Raw genomic sequence first — 17,050 nt, 5'->3', positions numbered from 1 at the left:
AGAAATATCTGACAGGTGGCATTTAAGTGACAGCTAAGTTTGTGATCTCCACCATCCTTCATTATTCTTAAGGCTTCCTTCTCCTTTCTCTGTTCTTTTGTCTCCCATCCTTTCTCTTTTGTTTTCTTTCATCCTTCCTTGTTCCTTCTCTCTCATGTTGCTGCACTTCATTGCATTTAAACTTTCTTTCCTGTCTTTTTTTTTTAAAAAGAAAAAAAATTCTTCTGGAAACTTAATGGGAAAGAAAAGATGTGAACTTCTCTACATCATTTTATTACAGAAAATCTCAAAGGAACACACAAACACGTGTAATGATGAATAATTAATTGCATGTGTCTACCTATCAGCTTCAATTTATCAATATTTCAATGTTCTGATTTTATCTTGTATCTTCAGACATACACATCATAGTCACCTTTGTGTTAGCAAGGAATCATTTAAGTGGAACAGGATTCCAGACGTATATTTCATCTGTAAACAATTTGCATCTGAATTTTGTCATAAGCTCTAAAATGTTTCTTAGGATATTTGACCTACATCAGGGCCATAGAAGCATCTGGTGACTTAAGGGACACTTATTCAAGCATGGGACCTAACACCTTGGCAAAGACTTCAAGGTGACTGAGAAATGTAATGATAGTTCTTATCAACCTGGACAAAGTAGCACGGCAGCACGTCATACTACAATGCTTCACTTGCTAAGGCAGACTGATATGGAAGTCAAAGTGCTGAGGTCTCTGAGCATGCCGGGATGTTGACCTTGTGAGGACAGGGGGCTTTCCAGATCACTGCATTCCAAGGGGTCCTAGAAGACACTCCAGTCATACATGCTACTATGCGTAGCTCAGGGGAACAGGCAGTAAGAGGGCAGCCACAGAAGAGGCTGGTTGTATTTATTTTCAGAAGGAGACAAGATGGAAGAAGCAGGTTGTGGTGACTACTGCCCAATAAACACGACATGGTCCTTGCTTGGCCATGCATTTGTTCTGAGCAAATTGTCACATAGAATATCAGTGAGTCTAGTGGTGACCAGGTTCAAAGGATACACTATAACACCACAGTGACATACTGGAAATGTATCTCTAGTTCTTCCTTGACTGTAGCTATGGCCATTCACTACCTTAAAATATCACAATAATCCAACTGCATAAGTAGCAATGCATATCCTAGTAAGAGCATCGGTGGAAGGGGAAGCCCTTGGTCCTGCTAAGACTGAACCCCCAGTGAACATGATTGTTGGGGGGAGGGCGGCAATGGGGGGAGGGTGGGGAGGGGAACACCCATAAACAAGGGGAGGGGGAGGGGTTAGGGTGATGTTGGCCCCGAAACCGGGAAAGGGAATAACACTCGAAATGTAAATAAGAAATACTCAAGTTAATAAAGATGAAAAAAAAATCACAGCAAGTACCTTCTGTAAATATATGTCTAGTTCTTCCCTGAAGGGACCTATGGCCATTTACTTGGATGATTTATACTTTAAACTAAAGAGTTTCTGAATGTTTTTGAGACATAAAGTCTGAAAATAGATGTTCAGAGTTGGAAAGCTAAAGCCTCATTGTGACAAAATTAGGGAAATATTGGAGACAGAACAAAAACCAAAACCATGAGATTATAAAAAGCATCCCATTAAAATATCCTAGAAATAGAGTGGACAGGAAGGAAGGGAACAACAAAAAAAGAAGATAAAGAAAAGGTAAGATTGTCCACTAGTGAAAGAAAAACTATGTAAAAAAGTTAGAGAAATGTGTGAAGAAAAAAAATTAAAAATCCAACAAACTAAAAATATTGCTTAATGCACAGATTGTAAAGGAGAGGAAGGAGGAGGAGAAGGAAGAGGCAGACAGAGAGAAATGGGAGGGAAGGAGAGGGAAAAGAGAAGCAGTGATAATATTGGCTCAACTTCTTTTCAGGTCCTTGAAACTGCCAGTCATGTGCAGGAGGGATCAGAGAAAGTTGTAGGCTATTTTTTTAAAATATTACCTGAGAAGTTTGTGCATGCATATGATATATATAAAATTTATACCCACCTCTTCCTCTTCTAATGCTTCCCATTTTCTGCCTTGAATTCATGAACTGTTTTATAATTATTATAAATATATATCATATATAGCAGGGTACATATAAAATGTGCACACATAGGTAGGGATAATAGATGATAGCCTATTAAGTTCAATTAGCATTACCCTTATTTTCATGTGGTTAGTGCTGATGACTTAGGATTGAGGTCTCTGTGGAGCTTTCTTTCCTGTCACATATGTTGGTATGAAGACTCTATTAGGACATTGTCAGATGTCCAGCAGAGCAGTCCTCTGTTTATTAACTGCTCTTCTTTGTCTCCAGGCGCCTTTACTGGCACTATTGCATTCTGTGAGCTGGATATTTGAGAGGCATATATAACTAAGACACGGGGAACGTGTATTTAGTCATCTGAGAGTTAGTAAGTATTTTAGAATTTTTTTATTATTATTTGTGTATACATGTACCCACCTATTTGTTCATATGTGTTCCACATATGTGCAGAGCCAGCAAAAGTCATACGAGGGTATTGGATCTCCTGGAACTAAGGTGCAGGAAATTGTGAGCTGCCCAACATGGATGCTGGGAACCAAACCTGGGTCTTTTGTAAGAACCTCTTAACTTTTGAGCCACCTCTCTAGCTCTAAGATGTACTAGCTACTAATCAGGCTGTGGGATGCATGCACTTATGGGTTCTCTGGCTCAAGAGTAATGAGCAGTGGATATTTTGATTCACCCATCCACTGACCTTACATCAGGGTCAAGAAACTTCCAAACTATGCTCAATTGATGAAAGCCACTTTAGGGCATTGGGAGTTGAACTATTCATTTCACTGCCTGAGCCAAACCTTGTGATTTTCACTCATCAGCTTGTCTGACGTCTTGCTCTCAATAGCTGCCTCCTGGGGCTGTCTCTTGCCTTGGGGCTATGCCAGGCTATCTCCAAACCTCTTAAGATTTGGATGTGCTCTGTTTTCAGATAACAAGGGTAGCTCAATTTTTTTAAAAAATAAAGTAGAATTATATAATTTTTCTCCCCACCCTACCCATTAACCCATTAACCCCTCAGTTTCTCTCTCTCAAAATAATGTCCCTTTTATCTTTAGTTGTTATTGTTGTACACACACATGCACACATACAGTGTGTGTGTGTGTGTGTGTGTGTGTGTGTGTGTGTGTGTGTGTGCTTCAGTCTTCTGTTTGGCATCACTGAATTCAGTCAGTGTTTTGAAGGGGGAAATCTTCATAACCCTCTTTGCTTTTCCAGTTTTATCACAGCAGAGCTTTAAAATCAAGGAATCCCTTTGGTGGTTCTGTTCCCTACTAGTGGCTGCTGCCTATGCCTATCTTGATGCTTAACTCTTAGGCTATGCCAGCTTCCTTATCTCAGGGGTCCGCAGCAGATCCTCAATCCCTCTCTCCAAAGTTCTTTGAGCTGTTAGCTCTTCTTTCCTTGTTGCTTCTGGAGCAGTTTTGCAACCCAAGTATATGTTTTTAGAATTTGTCTGGATTGTTGTTTTTGGCACCATATCAGTCTCTCACCTTTGTGACAGCAGAAGGCAATTTAGATTCCTGTCTTGGAAAAAGTCTCTGACTGCTTTTCACCCAGTGCTCTCAAATGTGCTCTCTTCCATGCTGTCTGTCTTCCCAAGGCTTCCGAGTTTGGCTTCTTCCAAACCTTTTTCTTAGCTTGAATGTCTCCTTCTCAAGGAAGTCTCTGACTCCTGTTTAAAGCAGATTTCTATTCTCACCATTGACATGGTCTGATGTAACTGCAGCCATTTTGTACGTAGCCTCTATGTTACTCATAAGGTGAAATTAAGTTTTTTACATTTTAGGAGTTATTACTTTAACTGTCATATAAGCCAAGACGTTATGGTTGTATTACTTATGCTCTGTTATCTCAATGCTCTGAAATTCCCATGTTCACTACCTGTCCACTACCCTTCTTGTTTCTCGAGGACCAATCAGCTTAAAGGTTAGCTGATAATACTTTGTTCTGGTTAGCCAAAATGTTGTACCACCCCCCTCCTTGCCTTTTTAACTTTTTAATCATTTTTTCCCCCTGCCCTGAGAAAAGACTGGTACCACAATTAGGCTTCTGAGTCCTTTTGCTTTTTTGAGATCCTGATTGATCAGCCTGAATCAAGCATTCAATAAATTTTCATGCTATCTGAGATTGGTGTCTGAGTGGTCAGTGTACAGCTAACCCCAACCCTAACAGTCACATTCTCTATCCCACCCAGCATTGTTTCTCTTTATAACATCGTTTGTAGGTTGTAATATACTATTAATAATCTTTAATTTACATTTTATCTCCTACAACAATCAAGATAAGCTAACACTTTTGACAATGGAAATTACGTGTTCTTAAGAATTTTTTTGATAAATTTTTATTGAATGAATAGATTTTGAAATGAATTAGTGAAATAATAAATAAATTAATAAATAAATAATAAATAAATAAATCACACTTCAATATATTGGAAAAATTTTGATTTATCAGTGGATGATCAAAATTTATTTTCTATCTTAATATTTCTTTGTTTTAATCCAAGTCTATTAAATATACTTTTAGCACTTACCATGTAAAACTTTATGCAAAATTATTTTGAGATATACCAAGAACATTTTTATCAAAACTTCCTTTCCCTAATATATAACTCAATATAGTTCAAAAACTAGAAATAAGAAAGTACAAATACTCTATGGCACAACTTGCTTCAAAATATTCATAATATAGTATTTCTATGCTATTAGTGTTTCCCTCTGGAGCTTTAATACTTATATAGAATTTTGTTATATTGGTATAAACATGTATAATATAAACCAGTTTAGTATTTTTGCAGTTTAGTATTATCATTTTTATACTTTAAGTAGAGCAATATGAAATAATTGGGATAAACATTTACACATACCTATAATATTATACTTGTATTTAATATGTAAATACAATTTCCATATTGAAAGACATATGTAGGTTTAGCCCAAACAAGTCTCTTAGTCTGGAGTGATTTTGTTTCCAAGTAGTCTCCAAGTACTTCAACATTAGGTTTCATTATTTTCATCCATCTTCACAAGACTTCATCTCTGATGAGTTTTATAGTTGGCTTAGTGAGTCCTGACAGGGATGACTTAAATTTTCATGTTCCAAATGTGTTTTCAGTCTATTTGCTTCTCATAGTGGTTTAAATAAATATTTTAATTGTGTGTCTTAAAAAAAAAAAACTTCCTACCCCATTGCTATTGCCACTTATTTTAAGAGAAACAATGAGCAAAGCTTACAGTCTTCCTTCACAAATGGTGCTTAAGATTTGTCAAAATAAACTTATGTTTCTATTCTAAAATATTTTGCTCCTTTACTGTTTATAGGCTCAAATCATTGTTGTTCTAGGTACTGGGTTAAGACACTTCCAAACTGTTCTTAGCTCTCCTCATTCTTCAAAGTCTAAGAGACTTGTTTTAGTTTTCTTTTTGTATTGTGCGTTTCCATTGTCTGTGGCACTGTATTACCTTAGGACCATTAAAAACTAGCACATGTTGTATGCTTATCACATTATTCTCTCGCTTGTGCCTCACCCAGGCTTTCTAGTTCTGTTCTTTCTTCTTCTCACAGGGACTCCTTGTTCTCCTAATCAGTTCTGCTGCTACCTTTATGCCAAGTACAGACATAATTTTATTTATATATATAAAACCTAGGACTCACAAGTGAGACAAATCCAGTTGTATCTATTTTCTTGCAAACAAGCTAAATTCAATCTTGCTTTTGACTGAAAACAATTCTGTAGTCTATAAGCCACATTCACCTTGTTCATTCCTTAGTCTTTGGATACCTAGGTTAGTTCATTAGTGATCTGTTGTGAGCAGGACTGGAAGAAACATCAGTGTGCAAGTACCTTTGTGACATACATGCTTGGAGAAATAACCAAGTGGTGCAACTGGGTCATTTGACAAGATCTGCCTTTAGTCATTTTGATACTACTCTACAGACTTCCATAGTCGCTGGGTTATCGTACATTTTTAGTGGGTAATTTATAAGGGCTTTATGTGACTATAGTAGTGTGAACACGTGTTACTATTTGTTTTCCAAATGCTTGCCATTTTGACTGGGCTGAGATACACTCTCAACGTAGTTTTCCTTTGCTCCTCTCTGATGGCTAGTGAACTTGAGCATTTTCCGTATGTTTATTATTTGTATGTATTCATCTTTTAAGTACTGTTTTGTCATTAGCCTATTTATTTATCGAGTTGTTGGATTTCTTGTTTAAAATTTTGAGCCCTCGTTGTGTTCTAGATATCGACCCTTTGTTAAAGGCTTGGCAAAGATTTTCTCTGATTTTATAGATTGAAATGAGCTGTTTTAGAATTCTAGAGAGGCCACTATGGTGCTTGGAAAAGTTATCTCATATATTTAGCTAGAAATTTGGAGATTTTCCATGTTATATTTAACATATGGCTCAACATGCAGAACTTTTGAGAAAAGTATGTTTTTTACCATGACATGGTAATACATGCTGCTATGCATGTACCATATAATGCCATTAATGCACATATTTTATTGGCAATTTTCCCAGCAAATATTCAGTAAAAGAAGCATTTAGCCAGTGGGTTGTGTTGTAGGAGCAGGATCTTCCTGTCCTTCCCTTCAGCTTCCCATCCCATCTCTTTATACTTTGATAGAACAATCATGTATGTAGACATGAGCAGTGGCTCAGGAGCTCCAGTGGTTCAGATCTGAGGATGCCACCTGCTAATATCTGTCACTCTTGGGTGAAGTTAAATGAGGGCTCCCAGGGGAGGATGAGCATCCCCTGTCTTGATCAGCCTATAACCAGAGAGTGTGATCCTCTGTGGTCACTAAGCAGGTAGTCTTGCTTGTTGCTTTGCACAATGCTAACCCCTGGCAATTTAGGACAGAAATCAATTATGGTTTTACTGGCATCTCCAGCTTTTTTTTTCCTGAATGTCTAACCTGGCCAATCATGAATACCTGCAGTGTCCCCCAAAAATTTCTAGTTGTGGATCAATCTCAGTTATAAAAAACAAATTCCAAAGCTTAGATAAAACAGTAACATAGAGCCATAATGGGCCCACGAAAGAAACATGAATGTCTGTTGTTCAGAAAAAAACGATTTGCCAAGCTGTATTTACTTTGTATCCATGACAGACACAGAAGGGTCAGAGCACAGTGCTAGAGGACCTGAAAGCAGGGACATGGCTGTGGCCATGTGAGAGCTGCAGCTATGATTTTGCTTTGAAGAATGTAGGGTTGTCTTTGAGCATTCCTAGACTGTGTGGATCGAGGCATGATCTATAACACCTCTGTAAGTATGTATTAGTTAGTGATACTCTCTGGAGGTATGATAATGTGAAGTGTTCAGCTTCAGATGCGTCTAAGATAATAACAAATTATCCATATAGAATTTACTCACTGTCAAGATCGTCATATATAGAAATGGACATAGTACCTGACAATGGGGAGTGCTTGATGAATGATTCTGCTGTTTTGTTTTTAACACATATTGATACCAGTCCTTTTGTTTTGAAAATTTTCTGCCTTGGTGAGGCCTTCTTTATCTTCATGGACTTATTCTAAGAGCCCACTTGTTCGTCTTAGGATTGTTGAGTTTTCTTCCCTCAAGCTAGACTCCTCTCTTAGGCAAAGAGTTAGCTGTCTAATTGAAAATTACAATCATCTTATTTCCTGTTCTAGTGTAGTCAAAGGCTGCTTTCACAAAGTTGACAGTCTGGAGATTCAGTTAAAAACAAGAATTCCTGAGTTCTGTGTTAAGAGGTTCAGATTCAGTAGAGTTCTAATAATAGCAAAGGATATTCTTACCTTCGTATGCCCTTGGACTATTAGTGTTTAGTTTTCACAAGTTTAAGACCATGGAAAATATTTATCCTAAAGTACAGCTAGGTTTAATTTATATTAATCCATGCAAAGTTTGCTATATGCCTATCTTGTAGTAAATGGCAAACATATCGTTACTATTGTTTAAATAATACCTCATGTAGCGATGCCTGTGAGGAATACATTTTTGCTGGTTTACATGGGTCCTGATCCTGTCACAGTGGACGGACGTAAACTTTATTAATAATTATAGCGCTTGGTTCAGCTTTTTGTTCAAAGTGGTAGTTTATTGATTTAAATTGTTTTGATTAAATTGCATCAATTAAGTGGGAAATGCTACCTCCTTATCTTTTGGGGAACCATAGAGAAGTATGTAGAGTTTATGTGGCACAGGAGTAATTAAGGTTATTTTGCCACAGATGATCTTGCTTCCCCTTTCGGAGAAATGCTAACTGGAATTATAAATTGCATACCTCTACCTTCACACATTTGTTATAGCAGTCTCATCATCACCTTTGTCTGTCACTTCCTTTTTCTAATTTTCCTCTATTCTTTAGTGATATCAAACAATAAACATTACGGAGCTACTGAGTGGGGCTGAAACAGTTCTTCTAAGCAGTGGGTATGAATGTCTGTGATTTCTGAATCTAAAGCTCAAGACACAGTTAGCCAATACGATTAACAATGCTAGAGGACGAGGGCATGGCATTGATTAAGGTTTATTTTATTATTTTAAACTGTGTGTTTGCTTCGATCCCTCAAGGCTGGAGTTACAGATGATTGGGAGATGTTTGATGTGGGAACCACGCTCAGGACTTCCGAAAGAACAGGGCATGCTCTTAACCACTCAGCCATCTCTCCAGCACAGACATGAATTTTAAAGTAGTAAATTTTCAGAAAAAAAAAAAGGTATTGGCAGCTTGTGATCTGACTATATTAGTACAAGCTACAGAAGGGAATAGAGGTTTTAGCGTGGGTGGGGAGGAGATGGATAAGGGATGGAGTCTGGACTGGGGCCAATGTTTATGGATTCAGAGCAGGCGGGCAGCTCGAGTTGTGATATAAATTGCTCGCCCTTCATTTTTTTTTTTTTTTTTTTTTTTGGTTCTTTTTTTCGGAGCTGGGGACCGGAACCCAGGGCCTTGCGCTTCCTAGGTAAGCGCTCTACCACTGAGCTAAATCCCCAGCCACTCGCCCTTCATTTTATTGATTGGTTTTTTATTGCGTTCTTATTCAGGAGTTGCAGGTTATTTGATCACACTGTAAAACCTGATATTGTGCTACTTCTTGAAAATCCCCGTTTCTAGTTGAGGTGTGGCTCAGCCCTTAGCACCCACCTTTAATCTCTATGGCACTTAATTCCAAACAATAAGGGCAATGCTAGTCTGTAGAAGGAAGCACCAGTGTTTGGAAATGATGCCTCATTGAGTGGCAGACAAAGTAATGAATCAGAGAACGATTTGACACAATAGGATACGCCCAACTCTCACAGGAAAAGAGAGGAAAGGGAAGCTGCTTAAGGGGCGGTGCAGAGAGAGGAGGCCGTTTTACAGGGACAGCGATAGAGACAGGCTGTAGAGAGAGAACGAGCTCCACACAGATGAAGACAGAACGAGTCAGAGAATCAGGAGTCAGAAAATTAGAACACATTGCCTGAGTTAGTTTGAGGCCAAGCAGGGCAATTCAGTCAGAGGCCGAGAGAGAAGCCAGATTGAATCAGTCAGCTTAGAGAGGATTTTTGAGCCTGAACAGCTCAGAAAGAACTAGAAAGGGTGAGCTCATTCAGCAGTAAGTCTCAAAGACTGAAAGCATTCTAGGCCTAGATTAGATTTTAAGGAGGCTAGAAGCTTCCAGGACAAGTCCTAGGCTAGCAGGTGGAGGCAGTGAGACTCTGAGCCCACAATTATTCCAGGTGAAAACAAATACGTTTATATTCAGGTTCTATGTTAGTAGGTCTGGGGTGGCACGTTGGAAGCAGTATACTTTAAAAGATTTCCAAATGATTTTCATGATCACCGGACTTGGGAAGTATAGTGACATGGGTAACTATCTGCCCCTATGGTGAAGGCTTGGTCCCTGCTTTGGGTATGGCTAGGAGGTAGTGGAAACTTTTAAGACGTGCTTAATGGGTTCTTCAGAAGATGCCTCCAAGGGAGACTGTGGCTTTGTCGCCTTTTCTTGTAGTTCTTAGCTATGGAGTAAGCATACATATTTTTGTGTTTTTTAAATAAAATATATAACATATTGAGCATACCATCCCTTCATACTTGTCTTGCTTTTAAATCTCCATATACCAGTTTTCACAAGCTCAAAAACAACAAGCCAGCCAGGTGTGGCTTGCAATCTCCAGGAAAGCCAAAATGAAAATTTTCTGTGTATCCACTATTTCAGTTATTTGTTAACGTGACAGAAAGCTTTTTAATATAGGGTCATTGCCAGATCTTTATTGTGTTTACAATGTGTCATTTTTTTCTAAGGCAGTGTTAATCTTAATTCAAGCCCCTTCATTTGCCGAGAGGGTGGTGAGAAGTTTGAAGCTTGGTTGTGCCTATTGCACTTTGGTACTCGGATTAAGGCAATCAATGTCACCCCTCTCTGTGACTGTGGTCACACCCCTAACTAACTAGTTAGCACCCAGGCTGCTTCGTTCTCACATGGCCTTGCCTTTTCATCAGTTGGTGGAGGAGAGGAACACTTTACTGAAACAAGACTGATGAGTATATCCTGTTATTTTAACCCAAGGCTCAGACAATGAAGATTTATGTTTCATTTTTTTCTGCTTTAAACTTCTGACTGCTGTGCTTTCCTCTATGGAGTGACAATAAAAAATAATGCATAATAAAATTGATATAAGACAGAGAGGGGTCGTCCTTCCAGTACTATTTTGAGGATTCTTGGAGCTGTGGTCTCATCTCACATCAAGGGACCAATGCAGCCAAGCTTTCAGAATAGCTTTAGTTTCGCAAGGAATGACTTTGGTCATTTCTGCCTCTGAAATGGCTCATAATTAATTAAAAACTTTCCAAGATCCATAATCTATCGCAATGGAGGATGTTTTCAGTAAACAGAAACTGCCCCAAGCTCACCTTTTCTGTCTCTAGAACCTGTTTCATGGCAAAAGAAACTGCAGAGGTGATCAAAGTTTGAAAAACTATCCTGGATTCTCTGGCCAGATCTTGTACAGCTACACAGGTTCTGGTGAGACAAATTTAAAACAAAAACAAAAAAACAGTAGAGTAGATGGATGTATGACAGATGCTAAGGTTGGACAAAGAAAGAGACTCATGAACCAAGAAATGGAGATGGTGTCTGAATGGGAGTGACCAAGAGCAAAGGGTCTATTCTCTGGAGATTCCACAAAGAATGAATTTGTTGTTGGCAACTAGCTTTTAGCCCAACAAGATACACTTTGGCCCTTAACCAAACCAAAAGTAATAAAAGGTGGGTTGCTATGAGCTGCTTTGTTATTGCAGTAATAGAAATCCAGTGCACCGTATGAAAAGTGAAGGCCAATCAGAATTTTATTAGTTTATTAGTGCTAATGAGATGCACATCTTGGGATGATGAACGTTTGCTTTCAGGAGCCGAGGCCTGGCGGGCCACCTTCCTTCCTTGCCCTCCCTTCAGTTGTCCATGGTCCATTGAAGGCACGTTTGATGATTATTGGTTTGAGTTGACCTCAAATTGACAGAAGATGCTTCCCTCCCCCATCCAGTTCAGACTCAGCCCTTTTTTGTTCCTGTTCAATAGTCTTTTTGGGAAAATAAACAGTATAAAACACAGGCGTTCTTTGAAACAAAAAGCAAAATGTCAAAGCAATATGGAAAATGACATTTCCAGCTGTGTGTAAGATGGGCGTATAGATCATGAGAAGTCAGCGACTCATACAGGAAACAGCCTCATAGCTTTGCTGTCAACCTGTCCACTCAGGATCCCAAAAGTTAGGCTTGTGCACATTTGGGCTGTGTTCCTCAGTGTTCAGTGTAGTGCCAGCAGCCCGAAGTACAGTCAAAGAACGCAAAACATTTTTCCTTTTATTGAAATCATACTTTTTCTCACATAATATACCCTGATTATGGTTTGCCTCCCTCTATTCCTCCAAGTTGTTCCCCTTCTCCTCTCTGGATCTACCACTTTTTGTATCTCATCAGAAATCAAACAGATTTCTTGGGGAATATATGCTCTGCTCTGCTCTGCTCTGATGATAGAACAAAAATTAACGCATTGGAAAACTAGAAAGTAAACAGATAAGACACCAAGAAAAGTCACAGGAAACAGATAAAAGTGCAGAGATCTCCTAAAACTGGAAATCATCCCACATACTCAAAGGACCTGTAAGGTTAAAACGAGAGAAAAAATTAATATATATATACACATATACACACACATATATATACACACACACACACACATATATATATATACACACACATATATATAGACACACACACACACACAAACACACACACACACACACACACACACACACACACACATATATATATATATATATATATATATATATATATATATATATGTAAAGCTTTAAAAGAGCCAGACACAGCATTATGAAGCTAGGAACCTCCAAAGACGTTGAGTTCATTTTCTGTTGGCCATCTATAGCTGGACATACAGCCCACCCTTAAGAGTAGTTATTTTCTCCAGGGACTAAACCACTACCCAAAGACTATACATGGACTGACCCTGGGCTCCAACCTCATAGGTAGCAATGAATATCCTAGTAAGAGCACCAGTGGAAGGGGAAGCCCTTGGTCCTGCCAAGACTGAACCCCCAGTGAATGTGATTGTTGGGGGGAGGGTGGTAATGGGGGGGAGGGTAGGGAGGGGAAGCCCATATAGAAGGGGAGGGGTAGGGGTTAGGGGGATGTTGGCCCGGAAACCGGGAAAGGGAATAACAATCGAAATGTAAATAAGAAATACTCAAGTTAATAAAGATGGAAAAAATATGTCTCTGAAGAAATGTATCAGTGTTTATTATCTATAGCACTGAAAACCTCTAAAAATCATCAAAATATCTCGTGATAATCGACATGTAATAAAATATAAAGATTGTATTTTTTTCTGCTGATGATAAATAATAATATATGCATATTATTGCCCAATGATCTGGTATTTTATGTATTTTTAGATATCAAAGATCTCTACTTGGCATGTGAAAAATGATAAAAAGCTCTCATCTGGACATGTGTGAATTTTAAGCAAAAAGATGGAAAAATAAAGTATACATGATGGCTTAAATGAAAAAAAAAAGAGTAGTTATTTTCCCAATGAGATTCCTTTGGAGAAAATTAAATTTTCATTTGCAAGTGTTTCTTAACTGGAGACAGTTTCTGCGCTAGGGATAAGGGCTTGTGTCCATTTCTCCTCTCAGTTAAAGGACTCCATCTGGATCCGTGCAGTTCCTGTGCTGCTTCCTTAGTCTCCGAGACTTTATATGAACAGAGATCCTGTTGATTAGAGCTATGGTGTCCTCCAGTCCCTATGGTTCTTACACTCTTTCTGCCTCCTCTTCTATGGGGCTTCCTGAGCCCTAATGGGAGGGATCTGATGGAGACATCTCATTTCGGGCTGAGGATTCCAGGTCTTACACTACCCAGTTCATTGGTTGCCTATCAACCTCTACATAATAATATAAACAGGTGCTGTGATCTAGACCTGTGATTGGGTCTTGCAGCTGCAAAGCCATTTTTCCCCCAGAAAGAAAGTACATGTTAAACCGCATCCTTATATTCTGTATAAAAACACAGTATCCTTGTGATTCTTATCTGTTACTCTGAGATAAAAAAAATCTTATTTTACTCAGATTATGTTCTTTTTAGAATGATAGTAGTGCTTAAAAGGTAGAATTAGGCAGTCTATACCATCTGGCTTAACAGAAATTGGATATTGGTTCAGGTTGTTAGTTATGATTTTCCACAGATATGGCATTCTATGCATGCTGTGGTGGAAAACTCATAGATTCTTTTTAACTTACTACTAGATACTTTCTAACTTGCAAAAAAAATTCCAAAATAATTCAAATAGCTCTGTATAGGATGGATTCAGATTCACCAGTTCTGTGTGTGTGTGTGTGTGTGTGTGTGTGTGTGTGTGTGTGTGTGTGTGTATAGAAACACATATATACCTTTTGTATTTGTAAATATATATATATTATATATCCCCTCTGAGCCACTCCAGCATGAGATTGGCATTCTATTCCCTTTATTTATATGTGTTGACTGCATTGTATGAATCCTAAAACTAGAAATATTCCTTACAGAACTATCTTTGGTTGTCTATTGTTATACAGCAAGCCAATTTAAGCTCACTGTATAAAACAATAGCTACTTTGTACTTCTTGTGAGTTCTCTCAATCAGGAATTTGGAATAAAGACACTGAAGTGAGCTGCATGTCTACCTAGAGAAAGATGTCAACATCAGATATGTCAAACAACTGGAATTTATGAATCTTTGGGGTCTTCTTCCTTCAAATAGTTGATGTCTGGACGAAGACGTGGGCTAAATCTTGCCTTTACGTCAGAGCATGTACCTTCTCCACATATCTTTGCTTTCTCTTGGTATAGATGCCTCAGTATCATTGGGTTCATAGGGCACCAAGCACAAGCTTTTCTGTGAATAAGCAAGAACTTCAGTCTATTATTATTATTATTATTAATTGACAGCCTCTGAATATTAATAACTTGTCACATGTAACTAACAGTCATTTTAAGAACAAAGTGTGTGCTACTAATAACACAATTACTTCTGAATGAAGGTATCTTTGAATATAAGTAAGTATGGATAAAGAGTATCCACTGCAGCATCCCGGTAGCTCAAACGAAGAACCTTGGGGGGTTATTTGGGATTTGGCAACCTCCCAAATCATATATGCAAAATCAGTAAAAAGAAGATTTGAACACTTACAGTAGTAGGTGAATCTAGACTGGCAACGTCATCATTAATCAACTCAGTATTCCTCACAGATTTGAATTCTCCAGAATATCTAGGGCCTTCTTTTTTTTAAATAAGATTTATTTATTATATATAAGTTAACAGATGGTTGCAAGCCATCATGTGGTTGCTGGGATTTGAACTCAGGACCTTTGGAATAGCAGTCAGTGTTCTTAACCACAGAGCCATCTCTCCAGCACCTATTTAGGGCCTTCTTAAAGAATCAAAAAGACTGTGGATGCTCAACAATCCAATTTTAGTCCAGGAATGCAGTGTTCAGTTGCTGCTGCTGCTGCTGCTGCTGCGGCTGCTGCTGCTGCTAGTTAATACATCAGGATTTGGAGATGTAGTGGGTAATAGTAGTTGCTGGCAGCCTGTTATTGATTACATTGATAGTATATTGGAGGATCAGGTAAATACAGAATCTTGAGTGAACAGGTGTCAGTTGCTTGATAACATAAGTATAATTTGTTTATATTTCATTGTTCCTCAAGACATGAACTTCAACCATTGGGTATTGAGTTTGTGAAACTCTTACCTAAATAAGTGTGTACCATCCCATTAATTGTCAAAGCAGACACACACCAGAGGAAGGCCAGCATCTTAAAAGTCAGATATACAAGAAATCCAAGAACATAAAATTAAAATATATGAATTTACATAAGTGGATGGTGAAGAAGAGAATGAGCTGGTTAAGAAGATAAAGGACCATTTACCTTTTGCTGCATTTGGAAGTAATACTGTTATTGAAATTGATGCCAAATGAGTCAGAGGAAGGTTATCCTTGGGGTGTGGCTAAAGTTGAAAATGGTGAACATTTGGATTTTATAGTTCCAATAAATATGTTGGTTAGAACACACGTGCAGAACTTGAAATATGTTACTAATGATGTATACTGTGAGAACTACAGAAGCAGAAAATTAACAGCAGTGACTTATAGTGGAGTGGATAAAACGAGAATAAAGGGCAATTGACTAAGAGCCCTTTGACACAGATGGGAGAATCAAGAAAAGGCCATGTAGCCAAGGGAAACAGATATGCAACAGGCGTCTGAGATGAAGCTCAAGAAAAAATTGAAAAACTGAAGGACTGAAGGAACAGAGCTCCAGCAGCACCATGAGCAAATGAACAAGATTTTAGAAGTACGTCACAAAACATTAGAGGGAAAATGTTGTAAGTCTGAACAAGAGAAAGCAAACTGGGAAGCTCAACAACGTATTTTAGACCAACAGAACTCTTTAAGAACCTTGAAAAAGAACAAGGAGAAAGGCAAGGTCTTTGAACTCTATTGAGCACCAGTTACATATTAGCTACCAATATACCAACTTGGACATTAGTGTTTTTTGGATTTATTTGACCATAATGATAGATTTCATAGTCTGACAGAAATGATTTTTTTGTTGTTTTTGAAGGAGATTAAAATGCTTCAAATGTATAGGATATATATGTATGTGTATATGTATATTATAAATTAGTACCTTTTTAGCCAGAATCTCATCACTGTTTTATTTTGTAGTACCATTTAATTTAGATAGTTCCCATATATTGACCCTGCTAAAATAGAATATAGCATCTTTTATATGGGAGGAACCAATGAGGAATCTTGTTTTTAATTCCCCTTTTACTCTTTGTGGTAAGTAACAGAAGAAGAAATGCACTTGTAGATCATTTCTGGGCAAATTGAGAAGCTAATAACCAATACATTCCTATCTACACTCAGTGGGTATCAGGCCTCTGGAAGAGAAAAAGTCACCATTCTACATTTAGCTATATCCATTTGCTGCACTCCTGTGTTCTTTGTATTGTTAACAAAATTTACCAATGTGTATGATGAAACAGAAAAAAAATCGATAAGTAAATAATCGATTAGTCACTATAAAAACAATGAGGAAACTCTTCTTAGAAATCATCAAGATGTAGCCCCTCACCTGTTAGGGACTTGCATCACACACACTTGTCTAAGCCATATGGGCAGGAAGATGGGACCTTGTTCACTAACTTGAACCAATTGAAACTCACTCATTGAGTCTAAAACAGAGGTTAGCAAGGATTTTAGATGTTTGATTTTAGATGGAGGAATGAATGGGTTCGAGGGACGACAGGAAACTAAATACTACCTCCTACTGCAGATACGTTAGTTTTTAAGTTCTACCGCACCGACACAAAGACTTCATGTCTATGGTGCAGTGAATGAGTTCTAGAGTTCTTTAGAGTTCAGTTTGATAAGTAA

At 38.1% G+C, this 17,050-nt stretch overlaps 1 pseudogene; it reads left to right on the top strand.

Annotated features, from left to right (window-relative positions):
- Window positions 1-8,035: 8,035 nt before the first annotated feature.
- On the top strand, window positions 8,036-16,112 carry Septin7-ps2 (septin 7, pseudogene 2; annotated as a pseudogene).
- The last annotated feature ends 938 nt before the right edge of the window (window positions 16,113-17,050 follow it).

This window comes from Rattus norvegicus, chromosome 2, assembly GCF_036323735.1.
Source record: "Rattus norvegicus strain BN/NHsdMcwi chromosome 2, GRCr8, whole genome shotgun sequence".
In the NCBI taxonomy this organism is placed as follows: Eukaryota; Metazoa; Chordata; class Mammalia; order Rodentia; family Muridae; genus Rattus; species Rattus norvegicus.
This window is presented reverse-complemented; position numbering and strand designations above follow the sequence as displayed.